This window comes from Apium graveolens, chromosome 3 (assembly GCF_009905375.1).
Source record: "Apium graveolens cultivar Ventura chromosome 3, ASM990537v1, whole genome shotgun sequence".
Lineage (NCBI taxonomy): Eukaryota > Viridiplantae > Streptophyta > Magnoliopsida > Apiales > Apiaceae > Apium > Apium graveolens.
The window spans coordinates 198,322,671-198,345,561 of NC_133649.1; the positions used below are offsets into that span (position 1 = coordinate 198,322,671).

At 35.0% G+C, this 22,891-nt stretch overlaps 1 long non-coding RNA gene and 1 other non-coding gene across 2 annotated transcripts; one reads left to right on the plus strand and one right to left on the minus strand.

Annotated features, from left to right (window-relative positions):
- Positions 1-14,610: 14,610 nt before the first annotated feature.
- Positions 14,611-14,717, minus strand: LOC141716482 (small nucleolar RNA R71). The gene has a single exon (XR_012573190.1). It is a non-coding gene; the product is annotated as a small nucleolar RNA R71 (small nucleolar RNA).
- A 4,742-nt stretch (positions 14,718-19,459) lies between these two features.
- LOC141711286 (uncharacterized) lies at positions 19,460-20,120 on the plus strand. Its single transcript, XR_012571290.1, has 3 exons — positions 19,460-19,588; positions 19,813-19,947; positions 20,070-20,120. It is a non-coding gene; the product is annotated as an uncharacterized LOC141711286 (long non-coding RNA).
- The last annotated feature ends 2,771 nt before the right edge of the window (positions 20,121-22,891 follow it).

Sequence of the window (22,891 nt, forward strand, 5' to 3'; positions counted from 1 at the left end):
AAACTAGATTTTATCCACTTACACCATAACGCTCGCTTTTGCGCTTAACGATTTACATTAGTCGCTCGAGTACCCTCGGCTTCATCCTTTTTATAAAATAATTAAATGTTTCAAGGTGACTCTTTCACGAGTAATCTATCAACTGACTAATCAGCCTTACATAATTGTTTCGTAATCCAATTAGTCTTTTAATGGCATTAAACAAGGTCTCAAAGTTAAGCGAGGGGTAAAGATTCGTTCGCGAAATGCCGTTACTTACAACAGTCGTTTCTCCTAAACCGTAAATCGGATCAAAGCAAACCACATACCAAAACGAAACTTACGACCTGATCTAGCTAATAATTGCAAGTTCACAGTTTATTAAGTGAGTTTTCTGTTGCGAATATAAGGTACAAATAGTCTATATGTAACGGGTATTATGACGACTATGTTTACGAGTTTTCCAAATATTCACTACACCAAATCCTCACCAATTCATCAACAATCACCAACACATAAATGTTTCACTTAAATGACACTGACTTAGTCCACACTCTCAAGATTATCCACTCATTCAACCATAAACATTGCAAATCAAACAAAACTAACTAGCAAACAAGGATCATACTTCTCATTCCTTAATCCAACCATAAAACTTATTAAACTCAAAGTAAAAGCTAGGGTTTTGAAGATTATACCCTCCTTGGATCCTGAAACATACTACCAAGAGATTGAAATCCTTAACAGAGCATTGATCTATGTTAAAACTTGCAAAGGAGTTTAAAAAATGAGTTAGAACTTTCAGAGTTACTAATAGTTTGCTTTAAAGAACTGGAGAAATGAGGGTTTTCCATGCTTATTTGTACGACACTTGTGAACAAGAGTTGTAGGCCAACTCAATACCTTTCCAACGAGCTATAAAAAACAATATTGGAGTGAGAATTGAAGTAGATAGAGCAGTTTGAAGTTGATGTCTCTATTTTAGCTGAGAGCAATATTGAAGAAATGAGGAATGAAAATGCTTCTTTGATTTCCTTGGAGTTTGTGTGCTGTTTTGTTGCTTGATTAACAAATAAAATTGGTTTAACTATAGTTTAAATTCTTGGCTAGAATTCTTTCTTGACAAATATCTAATCAACCATGCTTATGTCACCTTACTTATGTCACTTTGTTGCCACCTGTCAAATTCTTGTGGTATGAAGGTGTCTTACTTATTCACCACATGACTAGGTTCTCTTGGAAGCTTCCTTCCCATGCTAATTCCATGTGCTTTCCCCTTGGTCATTTATTTGTTATACGGTTCGCTTAACTCTCATTCTCGTTAATCGTTTGAGGGATCGTATCCGGGATCTTATTACTTGGGCTTCCCTAAACCTTCTTTAATATTTTATACCCCTTCAATGGTCCTCTCTTATAATCCTTGAATTTAATTATTTTAATCATGTTACCTTATACTGAATTATTTCGGTATCAGGTGGATTTTTGGGAAAATCAAAGTGTCCGGATTCGAATTCTGACGACCTTTACATACACTCATTTACTTTATGGAATACTAATAGGGTCTCTTAATTTCCATAACAGTACTCCTATATAGTGTGGTCTGATAATTTTTCTTAATCAGCACAATGAGCAAAAAGTTACTATTCATCAGGATTTTAAAAAATTTCAAAATTTGGGGTTATTACACCATAATATGATTGTGAACATAGAGGCATAGAGTTTAGCGAGATTTATTTGATAAATATGAACAAATTTTGTTCCACCAAGCTATCCAAGAGTTATATAGTTGATATAATTGACTTATGTTGCCTACCTAAATAATTATGTTTTAGGAGAAAATTCAAAACTAACCTAACGCATGGTGAAATATGGATCTTGGCTCACTAGAAAGGATATAGAATATATTCTTTCTGAATTAATAGTTAGGGCTATTAATTTGATAAAAATAGTGGGAGATATATATTGTGAATATATATGAATAATCACTTGAATATAATTTAATGATCATCCGTAGGCTAATTCATTTTATGCACTTTGATATTGTAGATATCAAATGACAAATAACACAAATTACTTCCCTACGTACTAGTCCTTGAGAAGGACAAACTGACATTAAATAATTTCCTCAACTTACATGGGAACTTGAGGATTGTCCTCACGTTCAAGGATGTGACTCAAACCTCTCCCTTATTTCTTCTAGATGAGAATGAAACATGTGCTGAACAAAATGCTTACAAGAAGCAAATTAATTATGCAACTGATATTTCATATCTCATGCTTATAATTATGAGTTCTGAGCTTTAGAAGCAACAAGAGCATAGTGATGCTTATGATGTGATTGAGCACCTTCAAAGAATGTTTGAAGGATAGGCTCATCAGAAAGATTTGACAACAATAAAACACTATACTTTTGCATTAATGGGAGAATGATATCCAGTTGGACCACATGTTTTAAAGATGATAGGTATACGTACCTTGAAATTTTGGGTTTCAAGAATGATCTAGAAACTCAGCTTGATTTGATCAAACAATCTTTGAACAACTTCTATTCTCAGTTTATTAAGAACAAAAGGAATGAAATAGATAAAATACTTACTGAGTTGTTAGGCATGTTTAGAACTGTTGAAAACAACACGGTAAAGGCATGAACTATGTCCATATTGATGGTGTACACAAGGAATGCAAATGGGAAAGGAAAGTGGACAAGTGAGGTTAAGATTTGATTTTATTTAGTGTCAAACTAAATTCCAATCCCAAGGGGGCTTTTGAAGCCTATTGGTGGTATTGCTAAAGAAGATAATTGTCACTTATATGATAATAACCAGATGATTAGAAGTTAAATTATCAAGCTTCTTTGGAAGATCTAAAGACGAAGACCAACAATGGTCAAGCTTCAGTTATCGGGTTAGATTTTAAGCAAATGTTATTGCTCTATTTGGAGGAACTCGGTGGCTAATTTTGCTCATAAGGCGAAATTGAGAACTTGGTAAATTATCATTACGTGCCTTCTTTTAGCGGAAACATATATCAATTATTTGTCAGGACAATAAAGGTATTTCATTTTAATAAATAAACAACAGTTGTTTATTCTATTTCAATGATAAGACTTGTAATGTTGCACAATTAGTTATCAATTCATATGTTCTACGATGACTCAAATCAAACATTACCTCTAGCATTGTCGTTTAGGCCATATTAATGAGAAACAAATTTCCGAGTTACATACAAATGGATACTTAGAAAAGTTTGATTTTGATCATACAAAAGATGTGAACTTTATCTCATTGGTAAAATGACTAAAGATTCTTTTACTTGATCAGGTGAAAGGGCCACCAAATGATTAGGACTTATACATAATGATGTATATGGTCGAATGCCTATGATGGCAAGGGTTGGCTTATACTACTTCATAACATTTACTGATAATTTCAGTAGATATGGATATGTGGTTCTTATCTAGAACAAATCCAATATTTTTCAAATGTTCAAAGAATATAAGGCAAAGTAGAAAAGCAAACAGGGGGAAGTATAAAAGTTTTATGATCCAATCGTGGAAGGAGAATACTTAACCCTCAAATTCAAGAGTTTGTTAAAGAAGTATAATATTGTATCAAAACTTACTCCTTCTAAAACACCTCAATAGAATAGAGACTCTGAAAGGAGAAATCGTATCTTGTTGGACATGGTGCGATCGATGACGAGTCAAGAGGATCTTTCAATCAGTTTTTGGGGTTATACTCTAGAAATGACTAAATATACACAACCGAGTTTTCGATAAAAATGGTTCAAAAGGCTCCATATGAGATATGGAGAGAAACATCATAGCATGTCATTTATTAAAATTTGGGGAGGTGAAGCATTTGTGAAACATTTACTCTCTGACAAGCTTGGACCAAAATAGATGGATGTTATTTTGTGGGATACCCATGTTAGACTAAAGGGTATAGTTTTTATAATCCTTCCAAGAATAAAGTGTTTGTTGCTCGGACCGCTGTATTTCTTGGGGGATAACTACTTTCTAAGAAAACCAGTGGGAGGATAATGCATGTCGATGAAGATCAAGAACCACATGATAATATTGAACCAGAGTTGTAACAAGATCAGGATGTACATCAAAATTTTGAAAGTAATCATGTTCAGGAAACACAGGTTATTTGAGATCCCGTAGGATTCACCATGAGTCCGGGAGAAATTATGGATTTCTCTTGACTCAAGATGGTGATATGATGCTTACGGATAACGATGAGCTTCTCACCTACACAGATGCTATGAACAGTCCAAACTCCAAGAGATTGATGGAGGCCATGAAATCCAAGATGGAATCCATGTATCAAAAAAAGTATTGACTTTAGTTAATCAACCCAAAGGGATAAAACCTATAGGGTGCAAGTGGATTTTCAGTAAGAAAACTGACATGGATGGTAAAGTATGAACCTAAAAAGCGCAACTAGTGGAAAAAGGTTTCAAACAAATTCATGGTTTAGACTTTGATGAGACTTTTTCACCAGTTACTATGGTCAAGTTCATCAGGATTTTGCTAGTAATAGCTATTTACTTTGAATATGAGATTTGACAAATGGATGCCAAAACTGCTTTCTTATATGGCAGCCTCGAAGAGGATGTATATTGATACAACCTGAGGGTTTTGTCGATCCAAAGTTTGTTAAGATGGTCTGTAAGTTGCTTTTATCTATTTATAGATTGAAGCAAGCTTCAAGGAGATGGATATTCGTTTTGAAGAAACAGTCAAAGAGTTTGGCTTTATTCAAAACGAAGATGAACCATGTGTTTGCAAGAAGGTTAGTGGGAGCCATGTGACATTCCTAGTATTATATGTAGATAACATATAACAAATAGAGAATGACATACCTTCTCTACAGACTATTAAGACTTGGTTGAGAAATAATTTCTCGATGAAAGACTTAGACGAAGCTACCTATATATTAGGGATCAAAATCTATAGAGATAGATTGAAGAGATTAATCAACCTAGTCGGAGTACATACATTGATAAAGTATTATATCCTTTTAGGATGCAGGAGACAAAGAAATGATATGTTTTGATATCTCATGGGATAGTGATCTCAAAAGATAATTGCCCCTTAAATCGTTAGATGATAAGGGTCATTTGAGAAAGTTCTATATGCTTCAGAAATTGGTTCTATAATGTGTAAAATGATATATATTTATCTTGATATTTCGTATGCTTTGAGCATGATGAGCAGATAACAGTCTAATCCAGGTGAGGGTCACTGGATAGTTTTCAAGAATATTCTTAAGTACTTAAAGAGGATTAACAATTTATTTTTGGTGTGTGGAGAAGATAGGGAACTAGTTATAAAGGGTTACACTAGTGCTAGTTTCTGAACCTAATTTTTGGACAGACAAGGATCAATATATTTTTTTTGTCTGTTTTGTGTGTTGTCTAAATATAAGTGATATTAGATGGAATAGTTCATAGCAAGAACATTGATGATTCTATAATGGAAGCCGAATAAATTGATGTTTTCCATACAACCAAGGAGACTGTTTAGGCATATCCTTAGGCGATATCACCTGATTAATGTGATTAATGATCAAGGAGATATAAATGTAAAGTGCATAGTAATAATAATGTTACAGACCCACTGACTAAGGCTTTGTCGTAGCAGAAGCACGATGGTCATACTAGTTCCATAAGTATTAGATACATGGGTGATTGGCTCTAGTGCAAGTAGGAGATTGTTGGTGTTTGTGCCCTAGAGACAACACTATGATGTTTTAGTTTAAGACATTTGTATTATTAATATTTATGTCCTATCGATTATTCCTTTTATTATTTATTAATTTTTAATTTACTGTGATATAAATGTTAGATTAATATATATCCTTGAAATATGATATGCAATTTTATATCTCTAAGTACGTGACTTAGAAATGAGATTATGAGAAGAGTATCAATATTCTTAAAGGTCCCTAGTCAAGTATGATTATAGGGGACAATAATAATACATTAAGACTAGTAAGTTTATTGACTGATGATCACATCTCATTGATCATAGGTATGGTGATACTAAAGTCAAAACACATGCACATGTATTAGACACATGGTGATGTATTGATCTGTTGTGAGATACTACATGTTTATAGTGTCATAAGTTATTCTCACGGTGATAATGATGTAATGGCCCTTAGACCTGAAGTCATTATATTTCTATACGAGAATTAATATAATTGATTCTATTAAAAGTAATCCTTGACCGAGTAATGATAAAAGTGGACATTGGATATATTATGAATCGTATGAGAAATATGAATGATCTATATAGGATTTAACCCTCCTATTTTATAAGTGATATTATTGGCCTTTTGTGTGAGCTAGACTATGAAATGTGTGGCCACGCTCAAATATTGATTTGATATGATTGTCTATTCATTGATCAAGGAAACTTGGATTAAACTATGATGAGGATGACATATTACATGCCTCTAGTTTAATCTATAATATTTGGTTAAAGAGATTATATTACATTATACATTATCACAAAAGGTTTAATCGAATCATCGATCTAATAATACTGGAAACACTGATTCAGGGGAGTTCAGGAAATACTAAGGGTACACGGAAAAGTAATACTAGAGACTTCATAAATCAAGGGGGAGTATCTACTTCAAGAAGTCGACTTCCTTCTGCAAGAAAATGGACTAAGTCACAAACGCCTGACTTAATCATTGGAAATCCTGATAGTGGTGTCAAGACCAGAAAAGCCACTCAAAATGAATGTCTCTACCATTCTTTTATGTCTGAAACTAAACCTAAGAAAGTGGAAGAAGCTCTTCAAGATGCTGATTGGATCACAGCAATGCAAGAGGAGTTCTATGAATTTGAAAGGAATAAAGTCTGGACATTAGTACTAAGACCAAAGAATAGATCAGTAGTTGGTACAAACTTGGTTCAGAAATAAGACTGATAGTCAGGGCATTATTACAAGGAATAAAGCAAGTTTGATTACAAAGGGTTATTCATAGAAAGAAGGCATTGATTATGATGAGACTTTTGCTCCAGTTGCAAGGATTGAGTCTATCCGAATTTTTCTGGCCTATATTGCTCACATGAAATATAAAGTGTTCTAAATAGATATGACGAGTGATTTTATTAATGGTGAACTTGATGGGAAAGTTTATGTTAAACAGCCTCCAGGGTTCATTGATCCAAAATATCCAAATTTTATAAGATGGATAAGGCACTCTATGGACTAAAACAAGCTCCAAGAGCCTGGTATTAAACACGTACTCAATTCTTATTGATAAAACTCTATTTTATAAGTATCATGGTAAGGATTTATTACTAGTCCAGATACATGTTGATGGTATCATTTTTTGTTCAACTAATGATAAACTCTGTAAGAGGTTTACCAAGCTAATGCAGTCTAGATATCAAATAAGCATGATGGGAGAATTAAGTTATTTTCTGGGATTACAAGTCAAGTAGACTGAAGAAGGGATCTTCATCAATCAAGAAAAATATCCAGGAATTTACTTAAAAGATTTGGGATGCAAGACAGTTCAACTGCAATAACTCCCATGACCACTGCAACCAAGTTAGATTTAAATACTGTTTCATCAGTACATATAACTAACTACAGACATATGATGGGATCATTCCTATATTTGACTTTGACTGCAAGTAGACCTGATATCATGTATGCTACTTATCCGTGTGCAAGGTTCCAAACTGATCCTAGGGAACCACATATGTTAGCTATTAAAATAATTTTCAAATATCTCAAAGGCATCATGAATCTTGGATTATGGTATCCTAGAGATTCAGATTTTAAGCTAATTGGCTATTCAGATGCTGATTTTACAGGATGCAAAACAGAAAAAAAGCACTTTAGGAAGCTGTCAATTTTTTGGTGGTAGATTGGTGTCTTGGTTTGGAAAGAAACAAAAGTCAATTTCCGCTTCAACTGCAGAAGCTGAGTATATTGCTGCAGGAAGCTGTTGTGCCCAAATTCTTTGGATAAAGAATCAGTTACTAGATTATGAATTAGAGTATTCTAAGATTTCTATATATTATGATCATCAAAGTGTTATTGCAATGACAGGAAATCCAATACAGCATTCAGTGACAAAACACATCAGCATAAGGTACCATTTTATAAGGGAACATGTGATGGAAGGTACAGTGGAATTGCACTTTGTGCCTATAGATCAGCAATTAGAAGATATCTTCACTAAACCACTTTGTGAAGCTATATTTACAAGATTAGTGAATGAATTGGGAATGATCTCAAGATATTTCTCAAATACTGATAAATAAGTTATGTTCTGTAACAAAAGAATAAGTTCAGAGTTTCGTATCTTGTTCTATGTATCAGTATTTCTTAAATTCTCATAACCGTGTTAAACACTGATATCATATATTCATGCCATTTATTACTTGAAATTTAAATAGGGTGTTAAATCCTGATAATTTACTCTCTATAGTAGTTGCATGATAAAGTATGATTATGTAATTAAGTACTGATGTCAGTCAAACATATGTATTGACTAATAAACTCTTACATTAGTGGATTAAATATTGATAATGGTCAAACTCTGATTGACTGTTAAACACTGATGATTTTTGAATTTATTCAGAATATATTAAAGTCAGTATTTTAATTAAATTACTAAGATGTATTTTAGTGGGTGATTTTATGGAAATGATTAGTAGTGCATAGTTAGTGGCGTGTGTTGAGGAAAAATGTTTGAATATTTATAGCACATTACTTTGTGTAACTGTGCACGTCTTTACTGCTCCTAATTATTTATTCCATGTTTATTTTCTAAGCAATCATAACATGCCACGCATCCCACTAATGTGAACCATCTGTGAGTAGTAGAGTATAGAGTTATAAAACATTATTTTTTGATTTTAAAATATCACTCTATCTCTAATCAAACTTACTTCTTCTTCTCTCTCACTTAAACTCTGATACTCTAATCATTTTTTGAGCTTTTTCTCGCATAGTTCAAAATTACTTCACCAATTGCAAGCAAACCTTTTATCTACAATGGAGCCAAATTTGTGACCAATAATTATGTTACTTTTCTTAAGCAAACTAGTTTAAATCCTAATTTCCATATCTTTTAGGATTTATTAGATTCGAGTAAAGTAAGATATGGTCTAACAAATCCCACTATGGTTTCTAATACTCAAGTTCTTACTTTTTGAAGAACTGGATTGTTTAATAATGGTGGCCTCAATGGTGGAACTCTAAGTACCATATTCGAGCACAACGGAGAAACAAGGGTTGTGACTCCTGCAACTGTTAGGAGTGCTCTTCAAATTCCAACCCATGACACTTATGCTGCCTCTGTCGATGATCATGAGATGAGGATGTTTCTCACTCATAATGGGTATGACAAGGAATTGAAGAATTTGGGACAACTAAAGAGGCCTGAGCTAAAGAATAAATGAAACTTTTTCTTTAATACTATCACAAGGGCATTCAACACCAAATGCACAAATTTTGATGCTCTACCCATGATATCTCAACAAATTGGATATTCTCTGATTCACTCTAGAAACTATGATTTTGGTAGAATTCTATTATGTCTCATAGGTGATAGAATAAAAGTTGATCCTAACACTGCATATTTTATTAGAGTTTGTCATCTAATTTTCAATTTTTGTTTTCCTAATGTCTCTATTCCTGCCAATGAGATTATATCAGTATTTAAACGGAATAAAAGAGCATTCTTTGATCTTATTAACAAGGATAAAGAAGGAAATGATCTTCCTGCTCTTAGATTACCACTAGCTGTAAGGAACTTGCTCATTGCAAGGATGCCTGAGACCTATGGTCTACAAAATCTACAAAGTGCTAAGCTACCGGAAATAACTAATGGAAACCCCCTATAGCTAACCCTAAAAAATAGCACACAACCACAAACATAAACATAAACAAAAACACAAGCCACCTCAGGTGTCTCCCAAAAGACACATGCTTTAAAAGGAAAGAGGCTAGCAAAGTATGATACTCCTCAAGCATCAGGACTAAGGGCTTATCAAAAATCATCAGCTGCAAAAACTGATGCAATATAGGGTGGATCACGTGCACAAGTTTCTCATCCTTCTAAACCTACAGAACTTGTTAAGAGAAAGCTTGTGCTAGCTGAGTCAGAATCAGATGATGAGGGAAAAGCTTCTTTGTCATTCAAAATTCAGAAAACAAATACTGATTATACTCAAGCTCTAGTTGTATTATCAACTGTATAGGGCTCATCAAATACTGATGATGGAAATGCTGATTTTTCAAGTCCTGGACAAAAGAAAAGGAAGTTGGTCAAATTTTAATTTTCTAATCAATAATTGAAGATAAAACAGGAGATAGCAGAGAAAGGACAGACTGCAACCACTCAAACAACCTCTAGAAGTCATAATGATGGTAATACTGCAGCTATTCCAGTCTCAATTTCTGACTCACTAGTAAAAGCTGATTCTAGGGTGAGGGAAATTTTTGCTACTTCTGAGCAAGTACAAATGATCATGGTTGATATTACATAGAGAGAAGCTCAAGAAACTAAAGCTGAAAATGAGCTCTCTAAAAGGATCTTCATTAAACATGAGCCAAGCCCACAAGAACTTTTATCTCCAATTGGTGAAGCAACCGAGAAGAGCTCAGTCCCACAGAAACCAACACCGCAAAGTGGTGTAGCGGACATGATAGATCTTAATCCTGTTGCAAGCAAATCTATCCAAGAATGGCATGATGCTGCCACAGTCAAGCGCACAACTGAGTTCTCCAAAGTTAAAGCTTTCTGCAAAACTGTTGAGTCTCACTCTGCTAAAAAGACAACTGGTGTGCATCTAAATCTAGCACATGAGTCTGATTCTGATTTTCATTCTGAGAAGAGAAGTCCATAAAAACCTAGTTCTCAAAGTGATCTAGAAGCTTCACAATCTTCAGCCACACAAGAACCACTACCTCAAAGTGGTAGTGCAGGCTTAACTCTAGATACTGTGATCTTGGCACTAGATACTGAGGGAAAGGTGCATCCTATACCGAAATCCACTGAAGTTCTTTCAGTTCCTTTATTAAATTCCCTACCTCTACAAGAAGCTGATCATTTTATCACACAAGGTATAAATATTGACTCTTCTTTATCATTATTTAATTTAAATACTGATAGTGTCTTGTCATCATTTACTGTGATAACCCCCAAATCCGAGGTCATGATTAGGTGTCACCAAACAACTTTAAACAATATAAACCTATATATTAAAATAAATATATAGATTACCTCTCAATTCCTGATCATTTACGGGTTATGGTATGAAACAAGAATCTAACCTTCTAAATTTTATAACAACTAACTCAAATTTTATTACCTGTTTACCATCTTCCTCGTCATATTCTCTCTGACATTTCCAACTTCTTGCAATTGGGATCTCTCCATTTTTGTTTCCTATTAAGAGCTATTTACTTTTTTCCTCATGTGATATTGAAAAAAATGAGAATTAACAAAGCAAGAGTGAGCCAAAAATGCCCAGCAAGTATCATAATTTGGTTTCCATGTATCATTATTAAAACAATCCAGTGGACACAATTTTTCAATAGTCTTATAAACATCTTTACTCATTTAAATAATTGAGCGAATAAAATGTATCGGCCCATCATAGCCTTCAATCATAGATTTAATTTATCTGGAAAAAACCAACGGACAATTTACTGATTCATCCCCTAAATCAACTGTTTGTTCGGTTTTGTAATCATGAAAGTTTCAAAGAAAGACAGCCGTTAATGGCGATCAATAATAAATTAGACTGGACACTTGAACCAATATATGTATTATACTCTGTTGATCAATCAGAATACAGTACAGGTATATGCCCATCCATATAAACCCACCATCATATCGGGTACCCATGCCATTTTGGCCTAATAAATTATAGAGGCCAGTCCATCCCTGACACTTTTCGTAGCCATCTAGTTCGTAGAATATTTTGATAACAACCCATTTTGGCTAAAACATCATGATTCAGGGTTCGTAAATAACCTGGAATAATAGGTATTTGCTCAAGAGATCAATCAATGATAATGAAAGAACAATAATATAGGATACTTGCATAATTAAGATTCATTCCAGCGAAATATAAAACATTTAACTATTTTGAATTTAGAATAAGGAAAAAATAATTGCCTCAATTGATTCGCTTTCTAACTTTCAATCATCTGCAATATAACTCTACTCTAGTACGTCTGTATTTCTTTCAAAAACTATCAGATCCTTACTTTTCAATCACCATTCTATGACCACCTCCACCATGTATCTACCTGTCTCATTTACTACACATAAACAGGCTTTACATTTAATCTTTTGGTCTGGCCTTGAACGCCTTAAATTATGTGCATCTATCATAAATGATACTATTTGAATTAACCGACAATATATAATTATCTCTTCTACATATTTATCCTTATCGTCTACCCACCCGATAATAACAAATAAGAATTACATTTAATCATATTGTTGAGTAGCATTTATGACACTTTATAACGCTCCATTAAGCTTTGAATTGGTGTTTTTTACTCAAGTTATTGGTGTTTTAATGTATTTTCTAGTGTTTTTGCATTTCAGGCATTAATCCGGGATTCAGGTGAATAAGCATTGATTTGATGCTAATATGGTGTTAGGATGGTGTCCAAGGAATAAAGGCTCATGAAGACCAACTCGTTGCAGCAAGAAAAGAAAGCAATTACAGTTTTTACATAAGACTGGCGCGCCCGCGCTGTGCTAGTGCGCGCCCGCGCCAGAGAAATAGAATGTCAGCGCGCTCGCGCTGATGAAGCGCGCGGCCGTGCCAGGTCGGGAATCCAGTTTCCTATTTCAATTAGAAGATTGTTTTTCTGGACTTTTGGATTAATTGGGGTGCTATTTAAAGACAATAAAAAGATGTTTTTTATAATAGAGCTTATGGAGAAGACGACAAGAAGACCTATAGCACAATTCAACGAAGGCGAAGAAGATCTATTTTATTCTTGTGAATCTTTGTTTTAAGTTGTAATCTTGGATGCTCGTTTCTTGTTTTGTTGACCCTAATGCTCTGGATTACGTACTTTGTTTATTATTTGTTTATAAAAACTACATTTATTATACCATGCTTTCATCAGAACCCACGTCGATGATAAGTCCGATTATGGTCTAATCGTTATAGTGGGGTTCCAGCGGATTTATTTATGGATTTCTTTAGTTGATTTGTTTCGATGCCTTAGTGTGTGATGATTGTATGATAACCTAGTTTTGGTTGTCCTTATTCGTCTTATGAGCGTCGCGAACTTATAAGATAGTGTGTTAATTCTTAATGAAGAGAAAGTGAATTTAAGGATTTAGAACTTACCATGCTAGCATAGGTTCATGTGTTATTGTTATGCATGATTCGTAGGTTATTTTAACCATCTTACTTGCCCTATATAATCACAATAGATAACTTGTGCATTAAACCGTTATGTTGTCAAATTCTATAAACATATAAGGTCTCAATATATTTTGTGTCTATTCAGCTTCTATCTCTTTTGTGAATATCTGGTAGTATGGTATTCGCACAACGAAAGTTGGCGTTTATCAGTTTCGTGTTATCTGATTAGTGTCATCACCATTACATGCTAAGGTTAAGAATGAAAAGGCTATGGAATGAAGTACTTAATGAAGTTAGAATCCCATGTTTGTGTCATATATTATTCAACTCTCTTTAATCTCTTAGTTAATGTTCTCTAGTTTAACTCTCAATAGTTAATCATAGTATAATCAAAAACTAAATTGTTATTCGTCTTAGCATTGAATAATAACCATATCATTGTTTCATAAGTGCATAAATCACAAGTTAACCTAAACCAGTCTCTGTGGGAACGAATTAGAAATAATTCTATATTAATTGCGATCGCATATACTTGCGTGAAATATTAGCGCGTGTTTAGTGACTAACAAGTTTTTGGTGCCGCAGTCGGGGACTCGATGTTAACTTTTAGTTTATGTGTTTGTCAGCAGTGATCGTTAAATTTCATTGACTCGGACATTGTTACTTACCTACTATTTTCCTTGTCATGTTTCAGGTACTCCAGCGAGCGTGTATGCATACGCGTTCGCGGGCTCATAAGAGAACTCTGGATCAAGCCGAGGAAGAAGCTTTAGTGATTCGAAGGGAAGTTTTCTAGGATGAAGAGAAAGTAGAAGAAGAAGAAGAAGAGAAAGTTGAGGAACCAGCTTTAGTAGTGATGGGAGATCAAGCATAAATTCATAAGGCTCTGATGGACTATTCTCAGCCTAAGATCAATGATATTCAGTCAAGCATCATTAGACCAGCCATCTCGGCTAACACTTTTGAGATCAAGTTGAGCACGATTCAGATGATACAAAACTCAGTTCAGTTTTGGGGTTCTCCTAGAAAAGACCCCAACATGCACATCAGGGTTTTCATCGAGATCTACGACACTTTCAAGTTCAATGGGGTGACTGAAGATGCTACAAGATGCGACTCTTCTCATTCTCTCTAAGGAATAAAGAAAAGTGTTGGTTACATTCTCTACCACCAAGGTCTATCACCAAATGGGAGGATTTTGCTCAAAAGTTTCTCACTAAATTCTTTCTTATGGCGAAGACTACGGCAATCAGGAATGCTCTTACTCAGTTTGTGCAGCAAACTGGAGAATCTCTATGTGATCCTTGGGATCGATACAAGGAGATGCTAAGGAAGTGTCCACACCATGGCATGTATGATTGGATGATTATAAACTGTTTCTACAATGGTTTGGGCGCTCAGTCTAGACCTATGCTTGATGCAGCGTCTAGTGGAGCCTTATGGGACAAAAGCTATAATGAAGCTTATGAGTTGATTGAGCTAATGGCAGCTAATGAATACCAGAATCCTACGCAAAGAATGTTACAAGGCAAGGTCGCAGGAATTCTGGAAGAGAATATAGCTACTGTTATAGCTGCTCAGCTTTAAGCTTTGATGATTAAAGTGGACTCTTTGGATAATTATGGAGTTAATCAAATTGCTAGTGTTTGTGAGCTTTGTGCGGGGGTACATGAAACTGAGCAGTGTACTATTTCTAGTGAATCAGCTCAATTTGTGAGTAACTTTCAGAGATCACCCATATATTGGTACAATTAACATGTTAACATCAATCATCCAAATAACCGCAATCATCCACTTATCATCCAAATAACCGCAATCATCCTAACTTCAGCTGGAGTAACAATCAGAATGCGGTACAATAATCTTATCAGCCATACACAGCAAAGCAGTATAAGCTTCCTAGTTTTCAGCAACCGTAATATGCCCCTAGGCAACAATTTCAACTTCAACAGTTACCGCAAGCTAATGAAAAATCTGAATTGGAGGAGTTGAGGATCATGTGCAAGAGCCAAGCTGTGTATATTAAGACTTTGGAGAATCAGATTGGGAAAATTGCTAATGCATTACTGAATCATCAACCTGGTACACTTCCGAGTGATACTGAAGTGCCAGGCAAGAAGGAAGCTAGGGAGCATGTTAAGGCAATTATATTGAGGTCTGGTAAGGTTGCAAATCCAGAAAAAGCTAAGACTCCAGAATCTAAAGTTGAGGCTGAAGAAGAAGAAGTGCAGAAGGAAGCAGAAGTGGAACCAAGGAAGACTACTATTGAACACACTTTTCCTGAGGGTAATATAGGGGAGAAACAAATCTATCCTCCACCTCCTTTTCCTAAGAGGCCGTTGAAGAAAAAGCTGGATAAGCAGTTTGTGAAATTTCTGGAGGTGTTCAAGAAACTTCACATCAACATACCTTTCGCTGAAGCTCTTGAACAAATGCCTAGTTACGTGAAGTTCATGAAAGGTATTCTCTCTATGAAGGTGAAGCTTGATGACTTAGAGACCGTTACTCTCACGGAGGAATGTAGTGTTGTGTTATAACAGAATTTGCCTCTGAATCTTGAAGATCCTAGAAGCTTCACTATTCTTTGCACAATTCGAAAGGTGTCATTTGACAAATGCTTATGTGACTTGGAAGCTAGCATCAATCTGATGCCCTTGTCAATCTTTAAGAAGTTGGACTTGCCTGATCCAAAGCTTACTTATATGACTTTGCAGTTGGTCAATTATTCTATTAGTTATCCACGAGGAATTATTGAGGATGTTTTGGTCAAGGTGGATAAACTCATCTTCCCTGCTGATTTTGTAATTCTTGATTTCGAGGAGGATAAAAAGATTCCCATAATCTTGGGAAGACCTTTCTTGGTGACTGGCCGAACCTTGATTGATGTACAAAAATGTGAGCTCACCATGCGAGTGTTGGATCATGATGTCACTTTTAATGTGTTCAATGCGATGAAGTTCCCTAAGGAAAATGAGGAGTGCTTAACAGTGGAGTTGGTTGATTCTGTGATTACTTCAGAACTTGATCAATTGCTACGGTCTAATGCCTTAAAAAAGGCCTTGTTGGGGAATTCTAATAGTAAAGATGATGAAGGAGATGAGCAATTACAATTTCTGAATGCTTCTCCCTGGAAGAGGAAAATGGATATGCCTTTTGAATCTCTTAAAATGAAGGAGCTGAACAAAGCTCCTAAGCGCCTCAAGCCATCTATTGAGGAAGCTCCTACTCTTGAGCTTAAGCCTTTACCTGAACATTTGAGGTATGTGTTTTTAGGAGATGCATCTACTTTGCCTGTTATTATTGCATCTGATCTTTCAGGCAGTGATGAGGAAAAACTCTTGAGAATTCTGAGAAAATTCAAATTGGCAATTGGATGGATGATAGCAGAATTCAAGGGAATCAGCCCTTCTTATTGTATGCATAAAATTCTGCTAGAGGAAGGTAGCAAGCCTACTGTTGAGCAACAAAGAAGGTTAAACCCTATCATAAAGGAAGTCGTGAAGAAGTAAATTCTAAAGTGGCTGGATGCAGGGATCATCTATCCCATTTCTGACAGTTCTTGGGTGAGTCCAGTTCAGTGTGTACCAAAGAAAGGAGGTATCACAGTCATTGCTAATGAGAAGAATAAGCTCATTCCTACTCCAACAGTCAGGGGGTGAAGAGTTTGTATGGATTACAGGAAGCTGAACAAGGCCATGAGAAAAGATCACTTCCCTCTGCCGTTTATTGATCAGATGCTTGATAGATTGGCTGGGCATGAGTACTACTGTCTTCTGGATGGCTACTCGGGCTATAATCAAATTTGCATTGCTCAAGAAGATCAGGAGAAGACTACTTTCACTTGTCCATTTGGTAATTTCGCCTTTAGAAGGGTTTCTTTTGGGCTATGTGGAGCACCGGCCACATTTCAGAGATGCATGATGGTTATCTTCTCTCATATGATTGGTCAGAATGTGGAGGTGTTCATGGATGATTTCTCTGTGTTTGGTGATTCATTTGATGAGCGCTTGCAAAATTTAGGCGACGTTCTCAAGAGTTGTGTTGAGACCAATTTGGTTCTCAATTAGGATAAATGTCATTTTATGGTATGACAGGGCATTATTCTTGGGCATAAGATCTCTAGTAAGGGTCTTGAGGTGGACAAAGCCAAAGTCGGGGTCATCGAAAATCTTCCCCCACCAATTCCGGTTAAGAGAGTTCGCAGTTTTCTTGGTCATGCAGGCTTCTACAGGTGGTTCATCAAAGACTTCTAAAAAATTCTAAACCTTTGTGCAATCTTCTAGAGAAGGATGTCCCGTTTAAGTTTGATGGCGAGTGTGTGGCTGCTTTTGAGTTTTTAAAGAAGAGTTTAATCACGGCACCTGTCATAACTGCACCTGATTGGAGTAAACCATTTGAGATGATGTGCGATGCAAGTGACTATACAGTTAGAGAAGTTCTTGGGCAGAGAAAGAACAATATATTTTATGTGGTCTACTATCCTAGTAAGACACTAAATGGTGCTCAACTGAATTATACAACTACGGAGAAAGAACTTTTGGTTATTGTCTATGGTTTTGAGAAATTTCGATCTTATCTGCTTGGGATGAAGGTGACAGTTTTCACTGATCATGCTGTAATTCGATATCTCGTCTCAAAGAAGGACTCGAAGCCTAGAGTGATCAGATCACTACTAAAATTCTGTCAATAGACATCGGTCCTTAGACATCGGTTGCTGAGACGACCGATGTTAAAGTTATATTTAGACATCGGTTATTTTAAAACTGATGTTACTGCTTATTTTAGACATCGGTCCACAAAATAACCGTTGTCTATAGTTATTTTTTAAAAATGAAAAACGTTAGTTAGACATCGGTTTTTTATGTAACCGATGTCTTTGTTTTATAGACATCGGTTTGAGTTTACGACCGTTGTCAATGGTTAACTAAAAAAAATTAAAAAAAATGCGAAAAGTTTCCCCCCTTTTATTTCCCAATTATTCCCCCCTTAACCAAAAAATGAACCCGTCTCTCTAGTATCTCTCTCCTCTCAGCTCTCTTCCTCCCCTATCTCTCTTTCATTCTTTTTCATCTCTCTCTCTCTCTCTCTCTCTCTCTATCTTTCTCGCTCTCTCTCTCTCTCTTTCTCGTTCTTTCTCATCTCTCTATCTCTAACCATATTTTCATAATTAAAACCCTAATTTATATGACCATCTCACATTGCAAGTAATTAGGGTTCGAATTAAACACCAAATTATAGATCTTCAATTAATCAAACTCCTGATATAAGAAACCTTAATTTCTCGGCCCGACTTGGATTAGTTTGTATAATTGGGTTTTTTTTCTTTATCAAGATTGGGTTTTCTGTGTTCTTACTTTTTATTGGTGTTTTTAACAGGTTATGAAACATCAGTACCCATCTCAAATTGGAGCTTTCAAAGCTTGTGGATGACATTTACGAGAAAGTGAAGGAGAAAGAGAGTGGTATTAGTGTTGCTTCGGTGAGGAGTTCTATGCTTCTTTTGTTGAATTTGATTTGTTTAATTTGTGTATGAGATAGTAGTTTCACTATAATTGTGAGTTTCATCATTTCTGTTTATGGTATAAAATCCGATTGTTTCAATGGCTTCAGTAACTATGGTTATTTTGAGTTTATTTTTAGACGCTGTTCACTTTTGGTACTAAACTGTATAAGGTTTTTTTACCACAAGTCAGGAACAAGAAGTTGCTCATGTGACTGGGATAGACTAAATTTACAGGCAGTGTACAGTTACAACAACTTTATATATATGCTGACCTCTTTTTCTTAATTGTGTTCACGTAAAACTACATAAGTATTAGTTTAAAGGAATTTGTTATGGTATAATGTTTCAATATATATATATATAGTGGCTATGAGTAAGTTGTTTTTTCTGCAAATTTTTCTTTCAAGATGATTTTACAGTATCAACTGTTATTATGCACTGTTATTATGCTTGCTGGAGAAGTGAGGCATCCTGGTTCATGTGTTTACTGATCTTTCCTGTTGTTTGGAAAATCAGGGTGGCACGACTTAGATGAGATCTAAACCCCTAAACCCTGATGGAGGTTATAGTTTGATTGAAGGGGAGGATGGAGAGGACTCAGATTGTTCTGTTTCTCTATCGAAATATGGATTAGAGGAACTAAAAGGAGGAGATGGTAATGAAGTTGGAATGCTTTTGCAAGAAGAAAGTGATCATTTTGAGGAGGAAGATTTAAGTAAGGTAATGGAAGATCTAATGTTGATGGGCATTTTTATCACTACAGTGTAGGATTCTTCTTCTTAGTAATCACTTTAAAGTGAATGTGACCAATGCTGATAGGCATTTTTATCACTACAATGTAGGATTCTTCCTCTCGCGCTTTGAATGTCGATGCACCTGCTTTGTTTTTTCCTTGTTTCGCTTTTATTTATTGTATGTTTGTACCTTTAATGTTGTGCATTAAGTGTGAATGGAAATAGCAGTGCCTCTGTCCTCACCTGGTTATTGGCCATCCCATCATGCAAAATGCGAGCAATGGAAACACAAAGATCTTGGTCAACAATCGGGAGATAACTAAACCAGAACTCTGGGTGATGCAGGTTTGTATTCTGAATGTAAATAGATATATCTTGTCTTTGTTTTATTAATTTTATATTGTTGCTGATGTAGCTTTTCACATTGTGTATTATCTGACCATTCTGTTAAACACTTAAACTTGTAGTGGGCAGGAATCCAATGTGAAGGACAACCACACTTTTGGTGTAGTGCCGATGGTTCATTCTAGGAAGTGGGATAGAAAAATAAGAATAAGCGAATATGGTTTAAGGTGCATACTATTGTAGTTTGTTCATTGGTTATCCCTGCCTGTATCAAATCAATGTCTAAGTCAAGCACTAATTTTTACCTTCAAATTTATATTACAGCCAAAGGTCAAACTATTATGTTATGTCCTGTCATTGCCTATCCCTTCGGAAGCTGCAATTTCTGTTCAAGAAGAAGCTCATAAAGTTGCTACTTATGATGGGAGGGTTTGTTAGTGTTTTGAGTTTCAGGGAAATGTGTACTGTTTTGAAGGAACAGAAGCGGTGGAGACAAGTGAGGGACTTTTTCGGGTGGATGAAATTGCAGGTTGTTTTCGTTTTCTTGTACTTGTTAGGTTTATATGACTCTAATTGTTTAAGTGATGATGATCTTTGAAATTTTGCTCGTAGTAATTTATTATGACTGTTGCATGAGGATGGCAATTTCAATATCTGGTTTTTTAGCGATGTGTAGTTTTTTATTTTAGTGCTTGTTTTATTTATCTTTGCTGTTTTCAACTATATATAATATAAATGGCAGTACAACTAAATTAAAGTTTATTCAAAGATGCTCGGGGTTGCAACAGAAGTTTGAGTAATAAGGCATGAATTCAGTCAAGAGTTACAGAGTAATGAGCTTTGTTGATATAATATTATAGTTTTTCAGTTGCTTGTGATATGTAGAATCTTTCCTAATATCGTTTGTTGCTACCTAATTTGAATGTCTCGAGGATTTTCTGGTCTTACCTTGAACTTTTTCCACTACTTTATATGATTTGGTTTATTTGTTTTCTTTTAATTTTAACTTAGATGAAATATACTTTGGAGTTCGATTTGGATGATTTCATTCTGATTCCATGTGATGCCACTAATACAGTGGTGTATAAGAACAATGGTTATTTGATGATTTCATAGAATGGAGGTCTAAACCAAATGCGTGCAACGGTGAGTAGATTAAGCTAAACTCTGGTATAATTTAATTCTTCGTTTATATCTGAATTTCTTACATACTAAGTACATATTTCTGTTGAAATGAAAACGGATAAATGAATACCAATGTCACAGAACTATACTTTACCAACATCCTCAATATTTGGAATAGTGGCAGAAACAGAAAGAAAACGGACATGCGCTAACACACTAGATTTCATTTCAGGATTACAAGAAATCATTTTCAATCTGCTGACAATTGCCTCTAAAGCTGCTCCACAGGGATCATTCAGTAGATGAACTTCATCAATGAGTACCAGTGCTATATCACTGAAGAAACTGAGACCACCATCTTTTATGCGATACCGAGTTACTGCATCAAACTTCTGAAAAACGAGATACCGCGATTTAGCCGATGTCCAATATTCAAATTATTAGTTAGAAACTGGGAATATTTTTGCATAAATTTATCTACATTAACCTCAGGAGTGGTCAGAATTATGTCAGCTTCTTGTATAGTCTTGATGTTAATTTCAACAGAAACATGTACTTTGCTGCTGAACACAGGTCTGCTGCAGGGTAGCTGGGTCTCTGGACGATCTTCTATAGAAGATATTGAACACATATAGAAGATGATCTTGAATTATAGAATAGTTTATTTAGAATTATAGACATATTTGAGATTAGTTGTACACATTGAGAATTTGTTGATCTTGAATTCAATTGAGTAATAATATATATGTATTAATTGAGTTTTGAGAATTAAATTTTTTCAGTATTGTGGTTAATGCATTGTCTAATATTCGATGTTAATACAGGGATATTAGCACATATAAACAAGGTAATAACATCGATTCAAAAATAAACACCCGATGTCTATTTATGATATTAACATCAGTTATTTAAAAAACAATCAATGTCTATTGTTCAAATTGACATCGGTTATTTATAAAAAAATCGATGTCTATTGTTCAAATTAACATCGGTTCTTTAAAAATAATCGATGTCTAATAGGTTAAAGACATCGGTTTTTTTTATTTTTAATCGATGTTAATTTATAAATATTACTTGTGTGTTATAGTTTTAAATAGGCCTAATCGTCCTAATATTACATTTCTGAACTTGACATTACACAATTATATAACAAGAATGTGAATTAGACATCAGAAATTTTCCAGAAACGATGTGTAATATTACATAGACATCGGTTTTTAACCGATGTCTATGAGAAAATACATTTAACATCAGTCGCGAAGACATCATACATTTTTTACATAGACATCGCTTTTTAACCGATGTCTAAGGTCTTTTTTCTAGTAGTGGATGGGTTCTTTTGCTTCAAGAATTTGAGTTAGAGATCAAGGACATAAAAGGGATTGAAAATCAAGTCGCTGATCATATCTTGCGTTTATAGGATCCAATTGCAACTTCACTAGATAAGACATTAATAAATGAGTCTTTTCCCGATGAGCAGCTGTTTGGAGTGCAAGAGGAAGAACCATGGTTTGCATACATTGTGAAATACCTTGTGAGTAATATCATGCCTCCCGACTTGTCATACGCTCAAAGGAAGAAGTTTCTGCATGAAGTGAAGTGGTATATGTGGGATGATCCGTTTCTTTTTCGACAAGGAGCTGACCAAATCATCATGAGATGTATTCCTTACAGCGAAACGGGGGGGGGGGGAATCTTGTGAGATTTCCATTCGACGACTTATGGAGGACATTATGGTTGAGAAAAGACACCATATCTTATTCTTCAAGTAGGTTTCTTTAGGCCGACCTTATTTAAAGATGCTCATCAGTTTGTTTTG